General features: G+C 36.0%; 1 protein-coding gene across 1 annotated transcript in view; it reads left to right on the top strand.

Annotated features, from left to right (window-relative positions):
* CWC27 (CWC27 spliceosome associated protein homolog) overlaps nucleotides 1-13,410 on the top strand; it is a 123,440-nt gene that overhangs the window by 55,544 nt on the left and 54,486 nt on the right. The window lies entirely within an intron of this gene.

The following is a 13,410-nucleotide window of genomic DNA, read 5'->3' as shown; positions in this document are numbered from 1 at the left end:
ATGATTTTTGTGTTTTCCCTTTTTTATTTTAAAAAAAGAAAAAAGTCAAATTTTTAGGTTTGCTATGTTTTAGGTTATTGACTTGAAGTTCTGTAGATATAATTCTTGCCTATCTGTATTGAAAGGTAGCATGAAAAAAATATGGGATATTGAGTTAATCTAACACTGGCATGAAGAAGAACATAGACAACCCAGAAGTTACCAATTACAAGTAGTTTGATCACCAAGAGAAGCAAAGGCACATTTACCTATGACCAAGAAAATAATTCTTTCAGAATTGCAGCTGGGTTGCTGAGCACAGTGAGGTCTATGTGTCTGATAGTGTTTTACATCTGTTGTTCTGTGGGACAGTACAGTGGTGGTTGAATGTCATGTATTTAATTCTGTGGTCAGATAGCATATATTACCTATTTTTAAAATTAGCATAAATATTTAACATATAAGGGGTAGGCTACTTTTTTATCAAATAACAAGGACAGGCATGTCTTCATTATGGAGTCTTAAAAGTATGTGGATTGTTTAACTGGCTGAACTGTAATGACCTCATAAGCCTATTATAGGAAGAAAAAAGCCCCACAAAATATGTAGAGGTACAAGTATAATAAACTTCTTTGTCATTGGATCAAACTTTCATCCGTACAAGAATATTCTTTTCTATGGGAGAATAAAAGAATTGTCAAACAGTACATTAAAATGTCAGAGAGCAGCCTTTTATTCATCTTCTTCCTTCTTACCCTTATTCTTTAGAAAAATGGTAGCTGTCAGGAAATTCTGTATTTTGGGGTATAGAGCAAGGAATAGGCATACTTTTTTGTCAAAGTTGTTCTGATTTTTCTTACCAGATATTTAAAAATTGTATTAATGCATGCATGAAGCAGGTAAAAATACAAAAAAAACACAAACAAACAAACAAACAACCAAACACCACCACCCCCAAACAAACTTCTTGCAAAACTTAAAACTTGCTCTCCTAAGAGTAAAACTTAGAAGTTGCATTGAGAAGATCATACCCATAAACACCAACCAGCTGACACAGAACAACATGGAATTTTATGTCAAAGTGCTTTTAAGTTATGTCATGGTTTTTCAGGCCATAAAATCAGATTGTTCAGTTCTAAATGCTTTAACATCCCATACCCATTCCTGCAATGTTAAAAATGTCAAAGCAGCAAAAATTTTCATTTCAGTGTGATACCAGAGATACTTCTGAGTTTGAGATTTTGATTTTTTAATTACTGGTTTTGAGTGGAGATGGGAAGAATCACCTTTATATCCAGCAGATGACTCTTCCTTTCATCCCAGCACTTCACATGCTACTGATCTGTACAGTAGTGGTGCAGCTTCACAGTTAACAACTAATCACTTTTTTGTATTCCCAGTGTATCTTTTTAATACTTCAAAATACAGCAAACAACCATACAGCAAATGTTTTGTTTTGTTGTTTCTGTGCTTAAAAATACTAACTATGTAATAGCAGTTTAATTCAGTTTAAATTTTAGTTTCTGAATTCAGGAACAGAGAACACACCAAGCAGTAAAAATGACCTGCAAGTGGTATCATGGGTTGTGAATTATTCATGAGCAAATACCTAATACCTGTAATATTACTGCTACTAAATGTAAAATAACCACCCACAACCAAAACAAAACCCACCCAAAGCAAGCCCTGAAACATGAGTCAAAATGCATGTGTTGCAGTATTCTCAAAATGTTTTATGGAATATGTTTATAAGCAAGACTATTCAGTTAGGAAGTACTGTTTAATGAATTACTACCTTTTCTCCTTGATTTCCCTCTACCCATCACTTAATATGTAAACATTTTCAAGTGTTAAGTATATGTGAGAGAGCATATATACCATCTCCTCTTGTTCTTCTGGCTGCTAGCCTGATTCGATGTCAAGCCATTAACTAACCATCTTTGCAACTGCTAGTTTCGCAAACAAAATGATTACTGAATTTCTCAACATAGCAAGTGTGTCTCCACCCCTAACTCTCTTAGGCACTCAGAAAAACATTCTGAAGGAAATCAGTAAGTATTTTAAGGTTAAAGGGGGTGAGTGTATCTTTTAGCAAGGGTGCTGCAGTTGTGTGCCATCTCCACCCTTACTGCAATTGGAGGATGTTTCTTTTCCCCTGCTCCGGATCCCTGGCAGTGTCATAGATCTGATCAGATCAGGATTTATACAGCAGAATAGGAGGGAGTAGCTAAAGACAGAGTACCATCAATTTGGTTTGGCTGGAGTTAAGGCAAAACAGGATGCACATGGTTTGGATAGGTGGATGGAGTGTCTCAGCAAGGCTGGGAAAAGTCAGAGGAAGAGGACAGGGGGGAACGTAAGAATTGAGATTATATATGTGATAGCATTACAGTTTCAAACTAAAAATCAAATTTTTACAGGTTTTGCTATGTAATTACTGGTTGTGATTGCATGCCTAAGTTGCCATCGCTGAAACCTGGTTCTTGTGGTTCAGTGAAGAAAGTTCAAGGGCTCCAAGAGGCCCTGGGAACTGACACTTAGACATTCTGTATGAATGTAGCACCTTCTAAAATGTGGTGGCTTAATTCTTTAAAATAATCAGTATAATAATCTGCTATGCAGGTTTTTTCAAAGTTACCTTTTTTTTTTTTTTTCACTCAACTGGAATAATTTTACAGGAGTCCTAAATTCATTCCTTGCCTGCATAAACCAGTTTGGTTTGTACTGGCATGGAAAGCAAGATTACCAGTCATCCCAGAAGCGGTTTCATACAGACTAACACCATGAGCTGTATTCAGTTAATGTTCCAACATAAAGGTTTGTTAAATGAGTTTAACACTGCACTGAATTTGGCCCATGTAATATTCTTACTTTTGTGATGCATATTTGAACTGCAGGGTTTTTTTTTTTTCCATTTACATAATCAACTCTGTAGAAATAAGTCTTTTTATTTGTATTCATATCTGAAGGCATTTGGCAATTAAATATGGGAGAGAAAACAACCCTGATGGTAGATCATGCTCATTTTTAACAATAAAACTGTAAATTGCTATTCTGTCTTTGCTGCCACTGGATGCTGTTATCCATTTGGAAGGTGGTTTCATGATAATGATTTTTTAAAATACTGTTTAAATATTTCTGCTGGTCTCGAAGCACTCAGCAAAGTTGCTATTTAAAAAAAAAAAAAAAAAGTCATTTATTCTCCATTATTTTTAATAGACTTGATAAGTATTGACAGCGAAGGTACTGATGCCACCATAGGTAACTGGATTTAGGTTGTTTCAGACTGGATTCTCTGTTAGCAGGAAAGGATACAATATTCACTAGTGTACTTCCAAGCTATGAGCAAACAGAAAAGTAGGTACTAGGAGGAATACAACAGACAAATACTGAGCACCAAATCATAAGGTTGTCTTTAGAAAGTAATGTAGTTCCTCTCTTCTTTTTTACTATCTTGATTAGTGGAAGTAGAGAAAGACAGTGGGAAAAAGTAGAGGACAGATAGTGGCTGACATCTGTTTGCCCGTGGCATCAGTTGGGGTTTTGTGTCTATTTTGGCAGAGGTTGAGTAACACAGGAGGCTTTTGAGGAAGAAGTATTAGTCTCTGTCTGGATTTTATCACAGAATTTAAACCCAGACAAATGAGGCAGTAAAAGAAAAAATTATATTTAAGGGAGGAGCTGACAAGTATTTATGTACAGAGCTAGATACAGCTATTACAGAAAGGAGATTAACTGTATCATTTTACTGTAGTAGATACATGAAAGGCAGTTGCCTGAAGTCTTTTTACTTCTTCTGTAGTAAACCCAAATTTTCATATTCCTGGTGCTCATATAGTCTGATTGGAGTTCAAACACAGCGGTTGTGCAGGACTGATATCCTGTTGTACAAATGTTATCAACACTGAACATGTACTGTTCTATATTCATTTTATGAGTACTGAAAAACTGCCAGGGCAGCATTTTGAGCTAATAGTTTGTATTACCTATACCCAGGGCAGGTTTCTGTAGTACCAGTTAAGACATCGTTGGGAAGAAAACCAGTAAGAACTGACATTATTTTCTCATTCTGATTGTTGTCCTTTTTAACACAAAGCAGGACAAGGTTTTAATCATTGCTTACTGTAAACTTAATTTTGCAATTCTTTTACTTCTTTCACATCTAATGTTTCTGTATACCTCTGTAACTTCATCAGTCCTCTCCAGAAGCACTAAATTCCATTACTTTAAGAATACAGTTGCAGTCAGTTTTCTCTGAAACTTAGGTTTTAAAAATATATATTCAGATATACCCACTTCAGTATACCCACTCATATTTGCTTTTCTAAATGCTCTAGCATGTGCTATGAACACAGGCTGTATTTCTGCAGCAGATTATATATTAATAGTCTACTGAACCTGAAGGTAGTACTTACCATGTACTATCAGAGGTGTGAGATGCAGTTAATATTTATGCTTCTTTTCAAATGCATTCATTCTCTAGTTTGTTTGGTTAGATCTGATACTTTATTTTAGTGGGATTTATATGAAATCTGTTCCTTGTTTAGCCCTCACTATACTTCCTTTGCTTGCTAGAGGAACTTACCACCTGAATTTTTAAGGTAGTGTTCTCTGTTAGTATCACATCCTTTATCTAGACAATGCTAAATATTGTAAACTGCAGGAAAGTGCAGAAGTAATCAGAAAACTTTCTTTTTCTAATTCTATATAAAATGTAGCTAAGAAATTATATTTAAATATCCCTCTAAATATTTTGCCTTACCTTCTTAAACAGTTTCTGGTTTCTCCAGAATGTCAAAGAAATTATTTTCACTTGTCATTATGTTCTGGCATATCTGCTTAGTGTCAGACGTGAGTAAGAAGGACAGATGTGAAGCCTGGCAAGAGAAAGGCATGGATGCACTTCAGGAAGACTCACTGCTGATCCTGCTGTTTTCATTCTTCCCTATACGTTCAACTAGTTGTGTAAAAAATTGTTCTTAATGAAGTAACCTTTCTTTTTAACCTTTAAAGTAGTGTTAGTAAAGGCATTGATAAAAGTATAAGCAGTATGGCTCTTCGGTATCTCATATATATGAATCATAAATGTTAAATGAATACATTCTCTTTTTTATCATGTATTTTATACCACACCACAAATTATGCAATAATTTGTACATTTAAGATTGCACCATTGTTTCTAGTAAGTGCTTAATCTTCTTGCAAGAAAGATAAGGTAAATGTACAAGAGACAGTATTTGGCAATAGTTTGCCTAAGGGTGAACAGTTAAAAGGAAAAAGTAGATAGTAGAACAGTCTGAAAAGAAAAACAACTGATAGAAAGGCAGGAAAAACTGTTGCAAGAGTAACTACCCGAAAACTAATGAGCTGCTAGCCAAAACTGGTTTCAGACACATCAATACTTGACTCTAATGAATAACCAAGTAAGTATCAAGCACTTTTGTACCTAAAATAAGGCTAGAACTAGATTGAATAAATATTTATTTTTCGCATGGTTTTTTTTGACTCAAGTATTTATGTCAAAAATGTCTGGTTGCTGTTGTTCTTATCTAACACAGTGAGATAGAAGGGTTGAGCAGTTCCTGCAGTTGCATTGAGGCAGAAGACAGACTGTTAAGATAATCATGGTATTCTTCTGAGGAGAACGGTAATTCTTTTTCTGCATCTGAGCTACACATAGCTGATGTTAAATGCCTACAGAAAGAGTTCATGAAAGTAGCTGGCTAGCAGCCAGCCCAGTGCAGAGTTCATAATCACGAAAAAATACATTTTTGAGTAAAGAAAGCCTGCAGAATAACTTGTGAACAAACTTTAAAACCAAAACCAAAACAGAACCTCAAGAGGAGGTGGAGGCAACCTACATAAAGGAGAGATTTATGCAGTAGGACATAAACGCATCAGCTTCCATGTAAGTGTGCAGTTCAGTTCTTCTCTTATTTTCCATACACACTTTTTACTTGGAGTGTACTTTAAAAATGCTCTGAACATACGATTAATGGTTCCATGTTTTTATGGCTTTGCGAATACTTTGATCATGTTATGCATACCAAAATCCATTTTTAAGGACTTGTGTTATACACAGTTTAAAAAAAAAATACTTTGCAGGTTTTTAACTTGGAGATTTCCTATTAGTGCTTTCTATTATAGTGATTGCTTTACTGTATTACTTGAAAACAATATTGGCTGTTATGCAAATACCTTGTTGAGCAAAATTCTGAAGTAGGGCAGTTGTTTGGAAAGTAATGAGTTACTAGAAAGTTTATGCATTTATGGCTTTGTTATTAAAATTTTGTTTAACAGTTTAGTTTTACTAATTGTGACATTTTCTGCAATATAAATGTCAGTAATACAAATAATTATTTATCTTTCCTTGCTATGTTTTGTCCTTGTAAGACAAAATGTGCTATGGTTCACAACTGGTCATTTCTGGGAACAGATATGCAAGTGAAATTATTATTATTTTATACAGGGTACTTAAAAAGTATGTGTAATATTTTACTGGTGAAACAATTGTAGGCCTTTAGTCTGTTTATTAATCCATTACTTCAGAATACCATGAAGACTAGCTGTTTTCCTCACCTAAATTATATGAAATATAATTACCAGCCTTGTCTTGGAATTTTAAGGATGTGATGGCATAATAGTAAACTCATTTGGGATTACGTTTTGGAAGGCATTTATATAGACAGTTAATCACTACTTGCAGAGGGCTAGACCTACAGATATGTAATATTGTTTTATTACTGTTTTCGCCTTCCAGTGGCCATAACCACACAAAATTGTAGATCATGAAACTTCTCTTATTATTCACTAGGAATATTAATTGCTTTAACCTCATGAAAACAGCTCTCTAGCTTTTCTTTACAAACTGTGTTATTTATTTTTTATTTTTTGAAAAGTACAGAACCTACTAGGGAATAAGGAAACCTCAGAAGGAGCTGGTTATCCATTCAGATTTTTTAATGCATTTCAAGTACCAATCTGTGTAAAAATCTTTTGGGAAAGTACCAGTGCATCTTTTGATATCTCTTGGTTTCCATTCAGTTTAGAAATACAATTGAATATTCTTAACCAAGCACATTCTGTATAACTTTGCTTGCCAGAAGTGTTAAGAATAGAATTGATATAGTGCAACTACAAGATTAATTACCTCCAGTAGCTGTAATTGACATTTTAATTTAATTTTGAGGTAATATGCCTTATTTTGTATTTGTGATTGCCTGAGTGTATATGTAATCATAACTTGTCAGTGAAGGTCACTTCAGAAGCTTTGGTATCTACTCAGGTCTGAGAGTGTAAAATAGCATGTTGCCTATGGGAGTTTTGAAAGCGTAAGTACAGAAAAGATTCAGGATACTGAAAGGAAGGGGGAATCAGAATATTTGAACTGGATATCAGGTATATTTTCCAAATTATAAAGCATAAGGAAATTACTGTTTCAGATACTTAAACTAAGAGTACCACAACATGGTATGTGTCTTTGTAGAACTGAGGAAGCAGGTAAACTAAGTAGCCTAGTAGATCTGCATTTTCTTCCTCCAGTTTTAAAAATTGCTTGATACAAATTTTGAAGTATCCCTTTTTAGCTTTTCCAAAAATCAGTTTAATGTTTGTCATGTCATTCACAGTGAAATTTCAGCCAGGACTGTTATGACCTGAATATTAATTCCACACATTTTTTTGAAGGGAACTGTGAATATAGCCACAAGCTGGTTTTAATTAGGTTTGTTTGCGTTGTCTGTGGGTTTCATGTTACTACTTAGTTCTTCCCATTGACTATCTGTACTTTTAACTGTTTGCCCAGCTGTTTTTTCTTGTGCTTTTCAAGACAGAGTTAATTTCTGCCCATATTTAATTTTTATAAGTCTGCTAATGCATTTCTGTTTTCTTACTGGACATAATTATTTAGTGTCTGCAGAATTTATTTATGTTCTGTTTATTGTCTGATTCATAATTTAGCCAAGTCAGTTCACCCATCTCTAATAGCTAGTGAAGAAACACAGAGTGATGAGCAATACCAACAAATCCAAAGCACAGATAATAATTGAAAGGTAAGATTTGTGGTACTAAAAGCATGGCAGACACTGTAAAAACCAAAAGAGCAAATATTTCTGAAGTAATCTGGCCACGTGAAACAAGCTTATCTCATGTGTGTTGCATCAGTATAACTCCAACTCAGTCATAATTAAACACTTTTTACGTGAATAGTATTTAGTTGGAGCATAAATGTAGTTCAGTTTGTGGAAGTGCAATGCATCTGTACTAGTACACACACAATTATTTTAAAAAAAAAAAAATTCTGCTAGCAGATGGTGTCCAACAAAGACCACTATTGTTTCAATGTGAGATGCTTCAAACATTCTGGGCATTTAGCCCAGACAGAGCCATTTTTCCTATAGTATGCAATCAGGCAATAAAAAAAAGAATTAAAATAGAGGTGTCAGTCCATATAAAAATATTTTTATAATTTAATATATCTAACAAGGCAGTGGCAATTATTAAACAAAGCTAAATTAACAAAACTGATAAGATCAGTCTTTTTACATTTTCATGTCTCTCCAAACAGTTATTTAACATTCTACCTGCTAGGACAAATCAGTTTAGAAAGTTAAGCTACCTGCTGTTACTGTTTAAATGCCCACAGATAACATAACTCAAGCTGCCTGGTGCCTGAAAGTGAGTGTTATGGCAATCAACAGGAAAAAAAAAAAAAATCTGTTCAAACAGAAAATCCACAAATCCCAAGGATTTGGAGCCTCCCTGTGGATTTTCCACAAATTTTGCTGTTTTCAGCAGAATCTAAGCTTTTATTTTAAAGGTGAACTGCAAAACTGAAAAGAAAATTGAGTTAATAAAATATGTGCTGAATCCCCTGCTCTCCATTTGCAGGCTTCTAACTGGGGCCATCTGCCACATATTTTTAAATTTTTTCTTTTTACAAATTAAAAGCAACAACAAACTCCCTCCTTGAATATCATCTAATACTTACTTGTTAACTTCAAGAATAAACCTCTATTCTTCTCAGTAGTCTACTAAATCTGAAGTGTTCCTTAAATCCATGAATTTGTTTTCTTCAAGTCAAATGACTGCTACCCCTCAGCTTAGTCTTACCCACTTTCTTTTTCTGCATTTAACTCTTTAGAATGTGAACTCTTGAGCATACAGCTGTATCTTTCCAGTTTTATCTGACATCTTTATAAAGAAGAATGAGATTAAATGTTTTGGGGATAATACAAGGATATTACAGAAAACAAATTTTAGGATAAAATTTTGGTACACATATCTTTAGTGAGGAGTGACTGTTGATTTTATTTTACAACCATCAGAGTATTTTTAGTTTTAAAAAAATAAGTCAACTGTTGTGAGAATTTGATTTGTGGTAATTTAAAAGCCATGAGAGAGTTTTATATAAAACATTCAACTGGCATTCCGTATTTGAGACTATTTAGTGATAATCATTAGTAGAACAGTGAAAACAGGAATAAGATTTACTGCCTAATCAACAAATGAAAACCAGATTCCAAAATGCTAATAGAATTAAAAGGGAAGTAACTAATATTCCTGTGCATAGCTATGAAATTTTAAGTAAAAAACCCTAAATTACTATACATATATTGTTTTTTACTTTTTTATGCATGTACTTTATGCCAGAAAGGAGAAATCCCATTAAAAATGCTTTCTTTTTTTTATTATAAGGGAGAAGTAGTGTTGAGGACTATGGGACCTGTTCTCCATGTTCCAGTGACCTTTGTTAATAACAGGTGCAATGTAAAAATTAAAGTAGCAGATCCACCCTAGGAAAAGAGTATTGGTAAAATTTTTAATTTTACATTGTTTCAGTAACACTAATTCTTGCTATGATCTCTTTATCTTTTCCTTTATGCTATTTTTTTCTTCGTTGATCTTGACTGGCAATCTGTTCTTTGCCAGTAATTTTAGTAAGAAAATTAAACTTTTAGAAAGGAAGGAGTATCCTTTGTATCTTAATTGCAGATATCATTATTATTTCAGCTGGTTTTCTGACTTCATAAGCACTGAGTTTTCTTGGTTACTGGTAGACTTTAATATTTTTAGCTGATTAAATAAATGTAAATTCAAAGATGCTTAGAGGTAGTGTGTAGTTTGATGCCAAGAGCTTTTTGGGAAGATAGACTCCTATCAATTGTGGGAATTTAGTCCCCCAAAAAAGTTCACCCTTAACATTATATATTTAAAACATTGTTTATGAAGCCATATGCCTATCCTATTCTGCAGGTAGGGATGCACTAGTCCAGTTACTAACTTTTTGTTTGTTAACCCAAATGAGCACTGTCTTCAGCAGGTCATTGAAATATTTCGTGTTACAGCTGAACTGGTTTTCTTGTCTGTTTAATGGAACTCATCTGTACTAAGAATAAATTACGTTACTTAACCTTAAAATATTGATAGTGTATGAGGACTATTGTGTATGATGTTCATAGTATATGAGATGTATTGTGTACTATATTATTTAAGCAATAGAAAAGCAGTCACATCATTCAAAAGGTTTTTTTAAATCAAGTACTATATTTACACAAGATAAAAATACTACTTTACTTCCATAATAAAACATTTATATTTGACAAATAAGTGCCCTCTACAGCACTGATGAAGTTATTGCCAGTGGTGACATTGCTACAGGAACTGTTCTTGTGATACTAAATATGAATCCAGCCTCCTCAGCTAGAAGACAGAGACTGGGAGAACAACCCCCCCACAATCCAGAAGGAGATAGTCAGTGACCTGCTGCATCACACAGACATACACAAGTCTGTGGAACCAGATGGGATACCCACGAGAGTGCTGAAGGAGCTGGCTGGAGTGCTCACCAGGCCACTTTCCATCATTTAGTCCTGGCTGACTGGGGAGGTCCCAACAGAGTGGAAATTGGCCAGTGTGACACCCATATATAAGAAGGGTCAGAAGGTTTATCTGGGAAATTACAGGCCTGTCGGCTTGACCTTAGTGTACGGGAAGCTGATGGAGCAGCTCATCCTGAGTACCATCACACAACACATGTGGGACAACCAGATGCTCAGGCCCGGTCAGTGGGTTTATGAAAGGCAAGTCCTGCTTGACAAACCTGATCTCCTTCTACGACAGGGTGACCTGCTTATTGGATGAGGGAAAGGCTGTGGGTGTTGTCTACCTTGACTTTAGTAAGGCCTTTGACACCGTTTCCCACAGCATTCTCATGGCTTGGATGGGCACACGCTTTCCTGGGTAAAAAACTGTCTGGATGGCCGGGCGCAGAGAGTTGTGGTGAACGGAGTTAAATCCAGTTGGCGGCCGGTCACAAGTGTTGTCCCCCAGGGCTCGGTTTTGGGGCCACTCCTGTTTAACATCTTCATTGGTGATCTGGATGAGGGGATCGAGTGCACCCTCAGTCATTTTGCAGATGACACCAGGTTGGGTGGGAGTGTTGATCTGCTCGAGGGTGGGGAGGCTCTGCAGAGAGACCTGGACAGGCTGGAGCCATGGGCTGAGCCCAACTGCAGGAGTTGCACTAAGGGTAAATGCCGGGGGCTGCCCTTGGGCCACAACAACCCCCAGCAGCGCTACAGCCTTGGGGAGGAGTGGCTGGAGAGCTGCCAGTCAGAGAGGGACCTGGGGGTGTTGATTGACAGCCGGCAGAACAGGAGCCAGCAGTGTGCCCAGGGGGCCAAGAAGGCCAATGGCATCCTGGCTTGTGTCAGCAATAGCGTGGCCAGCAGGGACAGGGAAGGGATCTGACCCCTGTACTCAGCGCTGGTGAGGCCACACCTCGATTCCTGTGTTCAGTTTTGGGCCCCTCACTACAGAAAGGACATTGAATGACTCGAGCGTATCCAGAGAAGGGCAATGAAGCTGGTGCAGGGTCTGGAGCACAGGTCGTACGGGGAGCGGCTGAGGGAACTGGGGGTGTTTAGTCTGGAGAAGAGGAGGCTGAGGGGAGACCTCATCGCCCTCTACAGCTACCTGAAAGGAGGTTGTAGAGAGCTGGGGATGAGTCTCTTTAACCAAGTAACAAGTGATAGGACAAGAGGGAATGGCCTCAAGTTGCGCCAGGCAATGTTTAGACTAGATGAGGAAGCATTTCTTTCCAGAAGGGGTTGTTAGGCATTGGAATGGGCTGCCCAGGGAGGTGGTGGAGTCCCCATCCCTGGAGGTGTTCAAGAGTCAGGTTGACCTAGCACTGAGGGATCTTGTGTAGTTGGGAACTGTCAGTGTTGGGTCAGTGATTGTACTAGGTGATCTTCAAGATCTTTTCCAACCTTGATGATTCTGTGATTCTGTAATAATACTATCTATGTCAGCTTAAATATAAAATTTAGGCAACTGCTTTATAATAAACTAGTAAGGACAAATATTTAATTGAAACCTAAAAAGGTGAAAATTGCAGGGTACTTATTGATTGATGCAGTTGTACATGGGATAAAATTCATGTTAACTTGCACCTGTCTTACAAATGCTCAAATATAACTTGGATGCTTACAGCTGATTACTCAGGAGTGTTTCAGCCTCAACATCTTAAGTCTATGTAACACATGATTAATAGTCTTGCAAAATGTTTTTTAGCATTTTATTTAATTTTGAGATACAAATATAATAAATTAAACTGAATAACACAGTGGAATTATTTACATGTAAAGCAAAACGCAAATGTCCAGAATTGGAGACTGTACTTAGAAATAAGTAACTTTGTTAATTATGCCAGTCTACTATCTCTGTTACTATGGCTACTTAAATAAGAAATAATGTTGATCATCATAAAATAGATTTGATACAAATCATATTCATTATTGGTCAGTTACCTGTTTTGCTTTTTAAATCCAAATAGATGTTTTTGGTTACATCTAGGGGTGAGATGATCATCTGAAGTGGACTTCTATCATATGATTCAAGTCCAGTTTGAGATCTACTGCAAAACTAAAAGATCTTTGCTATTTGCTTTGAATTTGAGACTTGTTTTAGCTCAATTTAGAGATATTTTTTATTCAGTTTAAAGAGGTCTTAGAATTATTTTTCTGGCTCACATACTGTCCATACTTAACTGATGTACAGATGTGGGAAACTAATGTAAGCGCCATTTTCTAGCCATTTTTTCTTCACAGGAGAAGGGAGTGGGTAAAGGGAAGAGTTTAGAGATGAAGATACTTTTTAATAATGTGTAATCCATCTGCGATAAGGAGCAGATTAGGTCCTCAAATATTCTGCTGTAAAATAACCTAGAGCTTAGACTGTGTTTCTGTAACTCTGAGTTAATGGACTTTAATTTACTGAATATTTTTTTAATAGTCTGACTGTGAAGCTAATATGTTGGTGAAATTTGTGACTAATTTTATGGTTGAAATAAAAAAAATCAGATGCACAGATTATTTTAGGCACACTGAAATATATGCTTGATCACCCTCTGGGAAGCTGGGGAAGTTT

The sequence above is a fragment of the Athene cunicularia genome (assembly GCF_003259725.1).
Source record: "Athene cunicularia isolate RWA chromosome Z unlocalized genomic scaffold, athCun1 chrZ_part1, whole genome shotgun sequence".
Classification (NCBI taxonomy): Eukaryota; Metazoa; Chordata; class Aves; order Strigiformes; family Strigidae; genus Athene; species Athene cunicularia.
Note: the sequence above shows the minus strand (reverse complement) of the source record. Positions and strands in the feature narration are given on the sequence as shown.